The sequence below is a fragment of the Hyalella azteca genome, unplaced genomic scaffold (assembly GCF_000764305.2).
Source record: "Hyalella azteca isolate HAZT.00-mixed unplaced genomic scaffold, Hazt_2.0.2 contig12900, whole genome shotgun sequence".
In the NCBI taxonomy this organism is placed as follows: Eukaryota; Metazoa; Arthropoda; class Malacostraca; order Amphipoda; family Hyalellidae; genus Hyalella; species Hyalella azteca.
In genome coordinates this window covers 111,097-127,329 of record NW_025942842.1, presented here as the reverse complement: position 1 = coordinate 127,329, position 16,233 = coordinate 111,097, and positions in this window count along the sequence as shown.

Sequence of the window (16,233 nt, the reverse complement as noted above, 5' to 3'; positions counted from 1 at the left end):
TCTAAATACTTTATTGACTTTAATTAGAGATTGAATTGTGTGATAAACATGTGCAATAATTGTTTCAAACGCTATAAGACTAAAGACTTAGTGTTAGGCTCATGTACAAGCTGGGAATAAAAGCCATTTGCAGGTGCAAACGAATGACGTAATAGGTAATTTATGTCTGCAAATTGTGTTAAAAATAATGATTCGTTGAAATTTTAAACTGTGGTTAAACTTTCACTTTAAAACTTTTAGATTCTGTTCAATTAATTTAGTAAAATAACGCAACATTATTATATTTGTTTATTGTTTTGATGTCATTTTCTTATAAATGTGTTATAAATTTCTTGGGACATATAAGAGACTATATATAGCACGCCAACCATGAATAAAAAACTCAAGGCTCCGGCATTTCTGAAACTATTTTTCTTATAATTATTAATGTTTTCATATGACACAAAAACACTAAATTGTGTATTTTTTGCATTGACGTCATGATTTTATTTATTATTTTAATTTCAGAGATGATGCAAAATGAACGAAGCACATAAAATACAAATATTGGGCAATTTTTAACTTCATGTACATATAAAATGATTGACACTCAACAGCACATTATGTGCAAAGAGAAGTTATGTTGCTTTAACTTGCTTATTGGTCCATTAATATTAGAGGAAGCAATGCGCTTTAGAAAATTATCCTGACTTCATCTGTTATAGTGCATAAGTTATTTTTATTAGAAAATGCTATCAATATTTAGGGAAGTGAATATTAGGCCTGTCTTCGCAGGATATATTCTGGACCAATCATTATTAACCATAATTTTTTGTTTGATAATAATATTGTAACGAAGAGCGATATCTTTATAGTTCAAGATGATAACGGGTTCTCTCATTCAAAAATTTCTTAATTCATTTATAAAATTCTGCGCTTAGCTAGACATATTCCCGATTTGAAACTCATTCAATTGAATTGCTTCAAGTAAAATGTCATACATGAGAGAAATTTCCTAAAAGTATAAATAGATCCGACAATATGAGGCAAAAAATTAACAGCTTCGTGTAAGTACACAGAGTTTTTCGATTTTGGAAACTTTTTGACTTGTTCTGTTATCCTTGGAGAGGTTCAGAAGCGACTAGAAAAGATTCTTAGCGTGTACGAACACCAAATTGTCTTTGCTTATAAGCAATTCTTTTTAGAAGATCTTGGCAATTCCATTTGTAGTTTTTATGGAAAGATTGGCGCATTGTGCTCATATCGGGAAGCGGCCAAAGAGCAATAAGCGCTGTGCGAGAGTCGCGTATTACAGACCAAAAAGCCGCCTCTGTTTCCTTTAAAAATACGAAATGAGGGCCGTGGCAGGGCTGAAACAGAGCAGGAGTGGTGCCAGCAGCGCAGTTGGTGCGAGTGGAGATGCTATAGCAGAGACAACATCATTATCTTAGTCAACGGTATGATAAATTAGAGAGCGATGGTAAAAAATATTCAGAAAATCTTACACATTTCTTTCAAAGTATTTTATTACATATATTAAAACTATTTTTTTAGAAAGATATGACATTAAATGCTTGATCAATTGTTTCTGGCTACAAAATAATCATGATTTGTATATCGCCTGTGCAAAGATTGTGTTTTCCAACAAAAAACGGCATTAATGAGAATAAAAACGTATTCTGAAACGCTAAAACAAAATAATTAAAGTCAGGCTTCGACATTCCTGTACCTCTGAAATACATTTAACATCAACACTTGATCGTGGATCTCTATTGAAAAATCATCTCAAATATCTCCAATATTAAATGCTCAAGAGAGCAGTGATGCATTATACATCGCTCCAAATTTCAGTGGCTGTCCTGAAGGCATTTCTATGGTGAATTATTAAAAGACTGGACGACAGCGGAAGGAAAGATTGAACGAGCTTTCAACAAGGCTTTAATGGAGGTAATTTGGTTGAGAAAATACGAGTCATGCGGTATAGGTGCGGAGTTTGATATGTCGTCTTCGATACTATAATTACTGAGGATTTTTCTTGAGTATTTACCTCAGTAATATCTTGAGTATTTACCCATTTTTAGCGAATTTTCTCATTTATGGAAAAAAGGTACTATTGTGCTCGGATGAGAAAATACGCTCTCTGTCACTCACTGTAGTGAGTACTGATCTAATTTCTTGTATTTCTGTTAAAAAATTGCGCTTGTATCAACTATTATACTTTTTAATATATAGTTTACAATATATTCAATTGTATGTTTTCAGGGACCGTTTTCTGTATGTTCAATAAAATGAAGAAATTCGCAGAAGAATTTGACATCCTATGTTCATTCATTCATCAGTGACGGGAAGTGATACGAAAAACTGCGGATAGCCTATATGTGGCAAAAATATTCTGAAAATTTATTGTGATGAGATATGAAACATCAATTTATTGTGTTTCTGTGACAAGCTCTGGCACTAACATTATTTTGGATCATAAAACTTTTAAGGGAAAATTCCTGAATAAGTTAACAGAGAATGACAGAATATAGGTGAATATTTTTTTAGTGTGCCTCAAGTTTCGAATCAAATTAATTTAAATCAGATCATCAATTGATGGAAGATCTAGTTAACTAATAGCTATAGGCATAAATTGTAGCAGCACTACTCATTTGCGTGCCCTGTTTCAATATTTCGTGTCACATGGATAGCTAATTTACTTAGGAATTGCTGAAATTCTGTTTAATAACGAAGCAATAATTGAGATGGTGAAAAGGTACTAAAATTAACAATGGATCTTAACGCTCATGATGGCACTCAGGTCGTGCACTCAGTAAATCAGGAATAAATTTAATTGGATGTCATATATTTTTATATGACCCCATATATGTTTATCGTGTCTGGCTTCGGAAACATAAACTCACAAAGGAACTATGAAAATATATTAAAGATTGTTAATAATACAAACATCTAAAAAATGTTCAGTGCTCATTCTAGTAATTATTAAGTAGGTCAAGTCATATTTTGTCCCATTTAAAAAAAATTGCGCCTTTCGGTAAATTTTATATTAATAACAATATTGACGACACTGATGATTTGAATGGTCATTACAACGAATGTAACTCCAGTGTAACGAATGTACCTTCGAATATAACGAATGTAACGTAATCAGCTCAAATATCATAACCGAAATTCTCACAGATAACTCCATGATTTCCCGCCTTCACCGACAACATAACCAATAGCTACAGAATACATTTTTAATTGTACGTTACAAACCATTTTTAGTTTATACAATCAGCAAAAAACAATACGTAAAAGTTGATCATTATAGCGTTAGAAAAATCTCTTCTAATTTATTTAAAATTTGTATCGTAATGTAGAGCATTTGTAATGTGCGTACTGCAGACATGACACGGATAACTTACATTTCCTAACTCCAGATAGTGGACTTTCAAAATATATTGCAGAAAATATTGCAAAATCTTCACGAGTCTTTAACAGTGCATTGCAATAACATTTATAGGGTAATAACTCACTTGTTTTTGCTCCCTGTATTGATAAATTCAGACTTCAAGTTCTTTAGGGATTCATCTCGTTAGGAAAGTCAACGGATTAAAACGTGAAGATTCTTATTTAATCATCATGCAACGGGAATCTGTTACAGTTCACAGTTTTTAATTACAGTGAATTTCATGGTCAACATTTTTTTTCTCCCTGGGATTCGGAGATAAATCCAATCTTTCTGAAGAATAAGCCGACTCAAACATCCAGAATATAAGAAGTTTATGCGGATAAACAACATCAACTCTAAGTTTCGACGAGACAACTCGCTTTGGGTCGCATTTTTTTATTTCATGGCGCCTACAGCAAAGAAAAATGAACTGGCGCGGGTGAGATGCTTGACGTTATCGTGGCTTCTTTAAGGAAAGACTTTGGTTTCGGCGACACTGAGAGCGACTTCATCATTCGTAACTACACGAAAAAAAACCTCTGACAATGCGGGAGCTGAGAATTGTGCCTAAAAAGTTCTACTCTGTATAGTGTTTTAGACTCGTGAAACACATTAATGAGAACAGAGTTTCCTATGATCTGTATCGTTATTTGACTCAAACTCGTTCCCTGCAATAAAAGTAAAAAATGTTATAAATGTATGTGTGTTTTTCAGGATATAAATTTATTTTATATAACGTATTTATTTTGTAAGCTCATCACACTCCCTGCTTGATTGCACCTAATTATTACTTAAATAAACTAAACATTTATTAACTTTTGTATGTTTCTTTTACGAATTATGATGATATCTGAAAGTTTTCTTATTCTACTATCATTCTTCCATTTTGTTCGTATCTCAGTTTCTCGACCATCGAACCCGAGGAAAAATGCTGATATCAATTTACACAGCAATGTTTAATTTTAAATTGAAGGCAACTAGTAAAAATCAATCAGGGTATTGAAAGTGGGCAAATTACTCTCTTAACCAGTGAATTAATGTAAATGTGTTTCTGATTGAGCAATGTACCAATTTATTCATATGTACATATAACAAAAACTGACTTATTCGTGATTCATAATTCGCACAAAAATATTGATTTATGTTTTCATGTCAAATGACTTGAATAATTTTGTGGAAGATAAGGAAACTTCAATTCACAATATTTCAAGTCACAATACTCAAGAGCGGCGAGTTAAATGCAGTATCTGCAACTCATGTGTAATTTAAGTTAGGTTTGGATAGTGGGAGAAAAAATCAGCTAAGTTTATTGCTGAAGGATTGAACGTGCTGCCCAGGATTGGCAGTTTTCGAATGAGCGTTTGTTATGACACCTCATTACTGAGATTCGCTGAGCGCCACAAGTTTGATCAAAAGAATTATCGAGAGAAAAAGTTAGCGACCTGCACGAACCAAAAAAAATTCCAGAGGAGCAGCAAGAGAGCGAGGAGCAGCATGGGAGTGATCGAGATAAAGTGAAGCTTGATCTGTAAAAAAGTGTAAAAAGTTTTTTGTTCTACTGGCGTATGCAAAAATTTGATGTGCAGAACATTTTCATCGCAAATAGCTGAACTATGATATACAAGTCTGCATATAAAACATTGCGCGAGTTACAATGTTTTATATGCAACATACGCATATAAAACATTGCAACTCGCGATCGCATTATAATATTCTGAGATTAGGGTTAAATTTTAGAGGGTTACTGTTTTGAAGGGTTGCTCGCCCCCATTATTATGTTGTTAAACTTGGTAGATAGAAGTAACTAGGTTTATTTAAATACTATCCAGGCATTAATTCAGAGGCGACCTAAACAAATTTCAATTCAGGCATGAATTCAGAAGAACGAATGTACATAAAGATTGTCGTCCGTCAATTAGCAGGAGGAAGAAATAGCTTTATTTGTTCAATCCATACAAATCGGTCAGCAAAACTAAAATTTCAGGTAATTCTGTTCCCTAATTTGCAGAAGGCTCAGCTCAAATTCCATCAAATTAGACCGATGATATTTTTATTGAATGTCACTGGGATCATTTGCCGCGGCCAGACGAGGTCCTGAGACGATCAAAGAAATCCTGCGTTGGTCTATTAATAGATAATATATAATATATAATATATAATATACAGTATATAATATATAGTATAATAATAAATAATATATAATATAATCATGGTCTATTGGAGCCAAAAAATATTCAGAGCCTTCAAAGCAGCAGTGTTTAGCCCAAGGCCATGCGTTATTTAGTAGGAAATTTTCTTTTTCATCACTTGACAATTTAATGAGCAGGAGGTTGAGGGTGAGGACTGGATTTAATTCACAACCATTTTATGTTCTCATTTAATAGCCTAATAAAGAAAAAAAATATAACTCAGTACTCACTGCAGTGAGTGACAGAGAGCGCATATTCTCGTCGACGAAAACGTGAAGTCACGGACGTACAGACAGACGGACAGACAGACGGACGGACATGGAGAGCACAATAATGCATTATTCCCTAAAATGAGAAATTCACTAAAAAGTAGAAATTTAGTTATGCTTCTAATTTAAGAGACTTCAAAGAGATTTTCAGCCACTCCAAGAGATCTCTTTAGACCCCATTATTCATCCGAAAAATTAAACAAATTCTCGTTTCTTTTTGTTTGATGAAGTTTCTAGCATCCCACCAACACGTTGGGCAACTTAGCTACACACTCCTTTTTGTCCAAACTGTTGTCGTTAATCATAAAAACCACTATTTCGCGAAACATTTATTGCTGAAATGAAAAATGAAATAATTAATTAAATTAGTGCTGAAACATGAGATATCACTGATGTGACAGTGTCAATGGGTACGGCTTGTAAAACATATTGTTACGGGGCCAGCATTAACTGGACGTAACACGAGACTTTATCCTATCCGTAATAACCCAACACTTTTTTTACACGTTCGTCACACTTCCTGCAGTATAACACCAAATCACCGACAAGAGAAAGACGTCTATAAAAGGTGTATTTCCCTCTTCTACTCTTCTACAATATGGGGTGGATGCAGAACAAAATTAACGAATGAATACAACATTTTTTATCAAGCAAGTTAATAAAATAGTTTGACACTAGCAGTTTTGACGAAAAGCACCAAAAGAGTGTATATTGTAGAAAGTGGGACGTTTATATGATAATACTTGTGGAATATTTTGTTTTAGTGATATTTTTCCTGTGTCTCTATGCAACTTCGATGCAACAAACCTTGAAAATTAAAATCAACGAAAAATCTGATATTATCCTGTGACACCCATTAAATCGAAGAAAATTGTTGTGCACTATAGCCAAATCATCTGTGATGGAAAGACTGATTTGGTGAGGTCTGAAGATTCATCTGAAGCAAGTTCGTGGTCTGAAGAGAGGATACTTCCTCAGTGAAATGCAGTGTGCCGGCCATCGTTCTGTAAACATGCCTGTGATTGCCAGTCACCCGAAACTGCAACTGGTACCGCGAAATTGCCTCTGCCGTACGTGACTGCGAGGAATTGGGTGGCGAGAGGTTATATGAAGAGTAGGTGACAGAGGAATATGTTTGTGATCAGATAAACTAGGAATGCGGTCATCGAAGAAATGTCCAAAGCGATTAAATGTCCATGGACAGTGGTCACTGTCCAGTGCCCATGTCTTCTTATTTCGAAAAAACATTCTACGTAAATTTTACAAGCGTTTTTTCTACGGCTACAAAGGAGACGGTTGAAGAAACATAAAGTTAAGTTGTAAATTTCTCCAATGGAACAAATTGGCGCAAAAATTTAAATTTCACAATGAATAAGATAGATCAACCAAGCCATGCAGTTACAGCAAAATAAGGTCAACGCCTGCCTAAACGATAATTTGAAACTTAGAAAACATTCTAACCCCTAATGTTTAATAGCAATCTTTCGAAAATATCCTTATGCCATCGGGTAATTACTCATGTCAAATAATTCGCTTTGACTTTTTAAAATAAATATACGTTCTATTCTACAATCAGAAAAAGTGCACGGGTACTTGGATGCATTTCATTTTCTATGTTCACAAAATTTCCCACTTTTTTGTATCCGTCTTGGAATTTTATTTCATGGTGTTTAATTCTGTTGAGGTGATTTTTATTTCGATTTTGGCAAGGGATATTGTAAGCAATTGATTTTTCTCATTTGAAATAATAGCAATTCATTTAAAGTGCCGTTTAATTACACTTGATTTATTTACTATTTCAGGAAACTGAATAAAAATATTATAAAGGACAATTAGAGCATAAATTACAGAATTCGAGTTTTTAAGAAGCAAAAAAGTTTAATTTCGATTCGTTTGAAGTTTTAACGACATGAACGGAAGCTCAGAGGTGATCAATCACCTGGCACAGCGGAAACGCTGCCTGTTCCCGAGAACTTTTTCTTCTGAAGTCTACGGTTACTTGACGCGCTGTCTGAGTGTGCTGCTTCTGGTCACTGGTGAGTCCGTCACTTTGAAATACGTAATTTGTAAAAGAATTTTCAAAGCTGTTCATATACTGTAATTACGGTAAAACGGTTCAGTTGATTTGAATCATCAAAAATGCCGCGTCGATGCTCCATTGATTAGAATTTTTAAAGCTTTTCATATTATTACAGTAAAATGATTCAATTAATTTGAATCATCAAAATTGCCGCGTCGATGCTACATTAGTAAGAATTTTTAAAGCTGTTTAAATAATTACAGTAAAAACGATTCAGTTAATTTGAATCTTCAATATTACCGCGTCGATGCTCCATTAGTTAGAATTGATAAAGCTTACCAAATAACGACAACGACAGTAAAAATAATTCAGTTAATTTGAATCATCAAAATTGACGCATCGATACTCCATTAGTTACAAGGAAAGTATTCTGCTATCTTGTGGTGCATTGATTGAAATAAATGTGAGCCCATTTCTGTAAGCACAAAAAAAATTCTCTAAAATATTGTTGAACTTCATTCTGATGGTCGACATGATGCGTTATTTATTCACTTCTAGATAAAGTAGCTCAGGTTCATTTTATTAGAATTTTAGCGTACATGGTAAAGATCCAAATTCATGTTACAAAAAAAGCATTTGAAATTAACAATTGAAACTTTTACTGCAAGGTCATTCAACTTCAAAGCTGTGCTGCAAAATAATTCAATTTTGGAGCTGTTTTGCGAGATGAATCAACATTCAAGTACTTTATAATTAAATAAATAGGAATTTTTCTGTCAATATATAACATCAATAATTAATGATGACCGCACAGCTGCATAAAATAGAGTAAAATAAATTGCAATTTAGCTAATATAATCAAGGGGCCTTGTACACAGATCCGAGCAAAGATGCGATCTCGAGCTTCGTGAGTATTTATTTCGGACGTTTATCAGGTGTAAATATCGTGTAAATACCGTTACGACCAAACCGAAATAAAAAATTTCTTCGAATTAAATCCACACAAAATTGTATATTGTCTATAAAAAATCCAACTGATTTGACAAGTCTTGGATCTTAGACTTTGGGCAATATCTTTGTGTGGTTTAGGCTTATTGAAAGGCTTCTAATGTGTATGACGTAGATTTTATTGGCATTCAATAACAAGTATGAGAAAACATACGCAGGTTCATTTTTAATCTATATTAAATTTTTCTCAGCTTGCCACGGAACTGCGGACTCCTGGAGGCCAAATAGCTTACGCTCTCCTGGCCTGACCCTCGCAGCACAGCCACACTTCGGCGAGGGCACACCAGACAAGGTCCTTGTCAACGAGGGAGAGACCGCCCGCCTCCCCTGCGTCGTGCATAACCTCGGCGACCGATCAGTGAGTAGCGGGCTAGACGAGAACACCGATCAGTGAGTAGCGGGCTAGACGAGAACACCGATCAGTGAGTAGCGGGGCTAGACGAGAACACCGATCAGTGAGTAGCGGGGCTAGACGAGAACACCGATCAGTGAGTAGCGGGGACAGATCAATGCCACGTTAATTTTGTCTTAGAGTGGGTAGAGTACTATAGAATGGTAAGCATGTATTGACAGCAGTTGTATTCGATTTAACTGAATACAATTAAGATGACGAGAATTATCGAATTTTGTTTTTAAAAATAATTTCGGGCGGTATGTATGGAGCTGGTGGAAAAGTAATACCTAAAAGTTATATCTATCTTATATCTACGTTTTGTTTCAGATGGGTCGATCAATAGGATGGAACTTCATATATGATTTAAAATTAAGTATCAGATATGGTCGAAAGTCTGATTTAATTGAAAATTTATTCGGTGTTTGGAGTTGCAATTTTAATATGAAATAGAATCTCGAATTAAACGTGTGGATATAATTAGATAAACATTAGATGACTAAAAATGTATACTACAGGTTGATTTTACCAAAATTTGGTTAAGAATATGCGTCAATTGTGAAGAAATACTTTACATTTAAATCTAGAGTGGAAAATGATCCTGAAAACTTGCATTTTATTGCATAGGAAGATAATTTGTTGATAAATATCGATTAATAGAGTTTCTCATGGAATTTTGATACAATTAGATGAGAATAGAACATTAATTAAAATATAAATGGCGCGGATAGTAGGATCGTAATTATAAATTGAGGAATTTTTCCATGTATGAAATAGTATACATAACTAAAATAAATAACACTAATATTCTTAGAAAAAATAAAACCACTATTATTCAACTTGAATATTTTCACGTAATCTACAGGTGACATGGATGCGTAAGAGGGACCTCCACATTCTCACCGCCGGTCCCCTCACGTACTCCGCTGACGACAGATTTCAGGTCAGCCCAGACCCTATATGTAGTCGTACGTTATGAGTCTTAATGCGAGTTTGTTTGATAGAACTTCAGTTTCTAAACCCATTAATGTCAGCTCTAAACGCTTAACTAATAGTTTTTAACGTTTAAATGACAGTTGTATATGATTCGAAGATATAGAAGTGTGATCAAAAATATTTTCTTTACCACCAGCTTACAAATTTTCACGTAAATTCGTTCGATAATCGTTTTAGTGGAAAAATTGATGACAAAATCAAAAGGCCAAAGGGCTCCGAAAAAACGCATAGTAGGAAAATTTACATCAATAAAGTTGCAACTGAAAATAATATTCAAATTTACTCTTAATTTAGCTTGGAAAAATATGCGACTGCAATAACTATAATATAACGATGTATTCTTTTGCCTAACTAGAATTTGGCTTATTCCATTTACAGACTAATCAACTAGGAATTTAAAAGCGAAGAAAGCTCCACAAAAATTCAACATTTCTCTATTGAAAACGTTTCGGAGTGCAGCTTCATTTTCAGTTTGAAAAATCTAGAACATAAATGCAATCAGAAGTTAATAAGGTTAGGATTCAAAAGAAAAAATACAGAAGTTTAAAAGAAGTTCTTTTCAATCCCAACTTTATTAACTTCTGATTGTATTTGTGTTCGAGATCTTTCGAACTGACGATGTAGCTGGATTCCGAAACGTTTTCAATAGAGATATGTTAAATTTTTGTAGAGTTTTCCGCGCTTTTAAATTCCTAGTGAATTTGGTACTCAAGCAGTCTAGCGACTAATGAAATAATAGATTTCATACTATTATGTATTAGTTGAGTCATCAATGTTATATTTTCACCTGGACGTAGTTAGTCATTTTTGTACAACAGAGACGGTGAACTCACAAAAAAAGTTTTGACATTTTTCGCCACTAATACGTTCTATGTTATTCATCTATAATACGAGTAACGCATGAGCAGTGAATTACATCATTATTTAGGTGACTTGCATGCGCGTCTCTAGTAAACTCGCTGCGATTCCGAGTTTTTAATTAAAATATTGTTTATCCATAACACACGTGATTTTTTTTAGTTTTGTATGAAATAAAATAAAAGAATTTTGAAGTATATAAAGGAATTTATGTACCTACGTACATTTTTAGCCTTGTATAGTAATATATTATTTTTTTGAGATTTTTACGACTTTCATTCGTTGTAATTCCTTGTTTTTCTTTCTAACGCTGCTCGCTTATTTACTTGATGGAAATCTTGCAGATCAATAGATTACGCCTACTCGAAAGGAATTAAAAGATTGACTTCCCGATATTACTATATAAATATCGAGCGATTGCTCACAACGATCAAGTGAGTATACAACACAAAGAAAGGCACACACACAAGCGCTAAAACATTCTCGTCATCCGGCTTCGCTTGGATAATTATTATGTAGGTACTGAGCGAATGCATATGCAGCGCCAAAGTAATCCGAACTACAGAACGAGACATTTTATGCGCTTGCAATAAAGAACAAAAATCTTGACATGCATTTATTGTAGAGGAAAAATATGGTAACTTAATAAGTAACATGCAAGATCTTGTCAACACAGGAACGTACGTCATTCCTTCTATCGCCGGTCATAAGGCAGCTTGACATGCAAAGGCAATAGCGTTAAGCTTTCAATAAGGAACAAAAATCTTAACATGCATTTATATTAGAGGGAAAATATGGTAACGTAATAAGAAACATGCACGCATCTTGTCAATACAAGAGCGTACGTCATCCCTTCTATCGCCAGTCACATGACATGCGAAGACAATAGCGTAATGGTGGCTCTTGACTGACGATGTTGCTGCGTTTATCGACAGGTTCACCACGCCATTGACTCGGACGAATGGACGCTCATCGTGCGCTTCACACAGACAAGGGACGTGGGTGTCTACGAATGTCAGGTCAACACTGACCCCAAAATGTCCAGGCCCGTCACGCTTGAGTTCAGAGGTGAGAAATGTTCCTGTAACTGAGGTCTTGAGGGTGAAAGAGATGGTGCAAGGTTGTTAGGATTGAGGCGAGCAAAGCGTCGGTGATAATGAAGCGTCGGTTGGATGAAGAACGTGATAATACATGGAAGTAAATTTGCAAGTTAGATATAAATATATGCCTTGTATACTTAAACCAACACATGAGCATATTCATATAAAAAAACAATCATAAACAGGGATCTCAACGATGCTCGTTGGAGGCTAACAGATTCTTAAAAAGTGATCGAGTTTCAGATTTCTAGTGAACGAGGAACTTCAAAGTCCCATAAATCCCTTAGAGTGAGTCAAGAAAATCAAGCCGAACTTTTGAGAGAGCCATTCTCAATCAGTTACGGCCTGAGAGAGAAGATCTTGGGCATCAGTCCAAGCCTGGCATTTTTCTCTCGAGTGACCACAGTTCGGCAGTCGAAGTCGGGACACATAAAAGGGCTTCGGAAAAATGATGAAGCATTACCAAATAATAGGATGGATTGGATCGAAGAAACGATAATGCCCGGTGGCTTAGGTCGGCTCGTCGTGGCCAATTGCAGATTCTTTTACGACCGTGTAACGGAAGGCAAAAGGGAATCGAAATCATTTTCCGGATGGTCGGCTTCGATCAATGCGGAAAAATTTCGGCTCTCATTCATGATCCGTTCAGAGAAATGATGCACATAATACATTTTCGTGGTGTTTGCTAAACTTTACTGTTATTACATTCGTTTGTTTGATTCCGGGCTCGATGTAGTGATAGCATACAGTTCATTTTTCGATTATGCTTACGTTTACATTATTGAGCTTATTTTAAAATTATGTTCGTGAATTGGGTAAATTTCCTTCACCCATCATATCTACGCATATATATCGAAAACATGCCCAAGTGAGAGGTGGACTACATCAAATAAGTAAATTTGGTCATCCGCTGAAAAATAAGTTTACTGAGCCAACATATTGAGCAAATGGCAACATATATGGCAGGTCAGGAAATAAAAGGATGGAGAACAGACGCTAGGCTGATCACGATGGCATTGAATAAAGCACGCAAACAGAGTCGTGGAACTCCATGACAACTAAGAAGATGATATAAGACGGAAAATTCCTCCGCCAGAATTTCATATGTAATAGTTAAAAACGGATTGAGGGATGAAAGAAGATTCGTAAGAAAATATAACTCAAGCCACAAAATTGGCTGATGTTGAGGTTTATACTGCCCGTTATTTTTGTTTAAAAGTAATGCATTTAAACAGTAATGCGAAGTAAGTAATGCGAGTAATGCGAATGCGAGTAATGTAAAGTAATGCGAGTAATGTAAAGTAAGTAATGCGAAGTCTACTTCATTTATGTTACATTTACTTTTATTTTAATCCAGCAAGGCTGCATAAGATTTGCCCAAAAATAGTATACAAAATGTTTCTATGCGCGTAATCGATTTAAATTGTAGCGAAAAATGAATTTTGACTGCCAAATGGATTAAACTTTCAAGGATTTCAGTTCGGTTTTTTGGGGAGAACTGAAATGAAGTGACTGAATGCTGGCTGGCATTGCCCGTGGAATATATTACAAATGAATGAACCATAGCAGGCAAAAGAAATGGCACAGAGGTGAGATATAGCGCCGTGTTTCCGCACTGGACCCACACTTCTGTGAAGTTTCCAGCGAACTCTCCAGCGAACTCTCCAGCGAACTCTCCAGCGAACTCGCCAGCGAACTCTCCAGCGAACTCGCCAGCAAGCTCTCCAGCGAACTTTTCAGCGAACTCTCCAGCGAACTCTCCAGCAAACTCTCCAGCGAACTCTCCAGCGAACTGACCAGCGATCTCTCCAGCGATCTCTCCAGCGAACTCTTCAGCGATCTCTCCAGCGAACTCGCCAGCGATCTCTCCAGCGAACTCGCCAGCGATCTCACCAGCGAACTCTCCAGCAAGCTCGCCAGCGAACTCTNAGCGAACTCTCCAGCAAACTCGCCAGCAAACTCGCCAGCGATTTCTCCAGCGAACTCGCCAGCGAACTCAAACACAAAACGCAACTTTTGCACAACCGAAGGTATATGCATGAAATTCAGAACACATATAATTAACAGAAATGCACCGCGGGAGAAACGATTATTGGTTTTTACATCATAATTAGTTATGTACTGAATTTCAGGCAGATCCGTTCAGACTTACGAGGGGTTCGGTGGGGCAAAAGTTGCGTTTTGCGGTTGAGTCTGGTGACGGGTTAGCGGGTGAGTTCGAAGAAGTGTCGATCCAAAGTGCGGAATGCGGAAGCTTCTCGTTCGCATAGAAGGATCTCTGTCCGATGATATCCTGATAATTATTCATATTCGTTATGAGTTAATTGTTAACTAAAACTCCTAAGTTCAACAACGGAAGAGTTTATATAAACAATCAGGATGCGGCGCTACTGGGCAAATGAACTGAAAGCTTTGAAAAAAACGAAACATAATAACTAAATGTTAACTTATTTGTATAGCAACGACATTAATTTTCAACAATTCTAACTATCTGATCTGCTTGTAAGTTTCATTTATAATTGATTGGGGCATTTATTTAATGAGGATTTCAGTAGATACAAATGGAGTTAAAAGGAAAAAAACGCTAAATTGATTTTATGTAAATATCTCAACTAAAAAGTAATTTGTTTAGTCATAAGTCGTCTTTAATGAGTTGAAATATAGTATAAAAATTTATTTTCGACAATTTAAGGGATTTTAGATTCGGAAAATTTTAGTAGACAAAATTGTTTGCACATTGTTTAATTTCTACGTCTGGTAGAGAAATCCTCATCTCTTTTCATACGATCGAAGTAAAATTGAAAAAAAACAGGATGTCCACCAATTTTTTTGTGTGGATTATTTATTAGTTGATGGCTGCTACGGAAGCAGTGCGGCTTGTCACATCGCGTAGGTAGTAACGAAGCTCTGATGATGATGGACTCCGTGAAAAATCTTGGACTTTCGTTACAAAAATTCCAGTCTGAGAAGCATACTAAGATTTGGGATCTGGACGGTGGCTTCTTCAAGTCCCGGGGGAGGAAGTGATGCAATTTCTGTCCAGAAACTTACGACTTCATTTGAAACGAGGCGCTTGGTTGCGCACGCCCGGCAAAATCCTGCGAAACTTTCTGAAGTTCACACAAAATTCTCTGAAAACGAAGCATAAAAAGAGGACGAAACAAAAATCCAATAGCCTTATGAAGCTTAGTTGAAAATAACTTTGTGAAAAAAATGTAACAAAATATGTTATGTAAATTAATTATGAACGGGAAATTTAAAAACTTTGTAAGGTAGCAATAACTTTTTCAACGAATTTTTTTCCAACTTTTGAAACTTCAAATTGTTCGACTTCATCAGTTTACGTACATGTGTTATATTTTTCAAAGAAAATATTCACTTCAAGAAAGGACTGATTATCACATTGAGTATCAAAACATTTAATAATTATTGGTAAAAAATGCGTTTACGATATGGAAAATATCTGCTAGATCGAGAGTTTAATTTGAAGTTCAAATATATAGGAACTCATCCATGCTCTTATTGAAAAATGAATAGAGTGAATTCTTGAAGTAAAATTAATTTTTCTCCTAAAATTTTGTAATTAATTATTTTTTATCTTTCGTTATTTCATTTGAATAACAATAGTGCATAAATATAAGATAATTTGACAGTGTTCGATTATAATTAATAAAAAAAATGTTTTTAGCAAATGTAGTAAGTGACCAAGCCACATGTTAATATTTTCAGCTTAACAATGTACACCCAACGCTGTTATTATTTTCTTTGACGTGTATAATTGGCGTCGCCTGAAAATTCACTTTTTGATTGAAATGTCAAAATAAAAGTTAAATTGATTTGAATCCCTTCAAAAAATTAACATCAAAAAGTTGTCTTCTATCGTTTACTTTGGAACATAAAATAGAGCCGTTCAATTGCATGCAATATTGCATGCAAAAGCCAAGAAGGAAAAATTTTAAGCAAAAACCAAGAAAAAATTTTTAAGGAGGC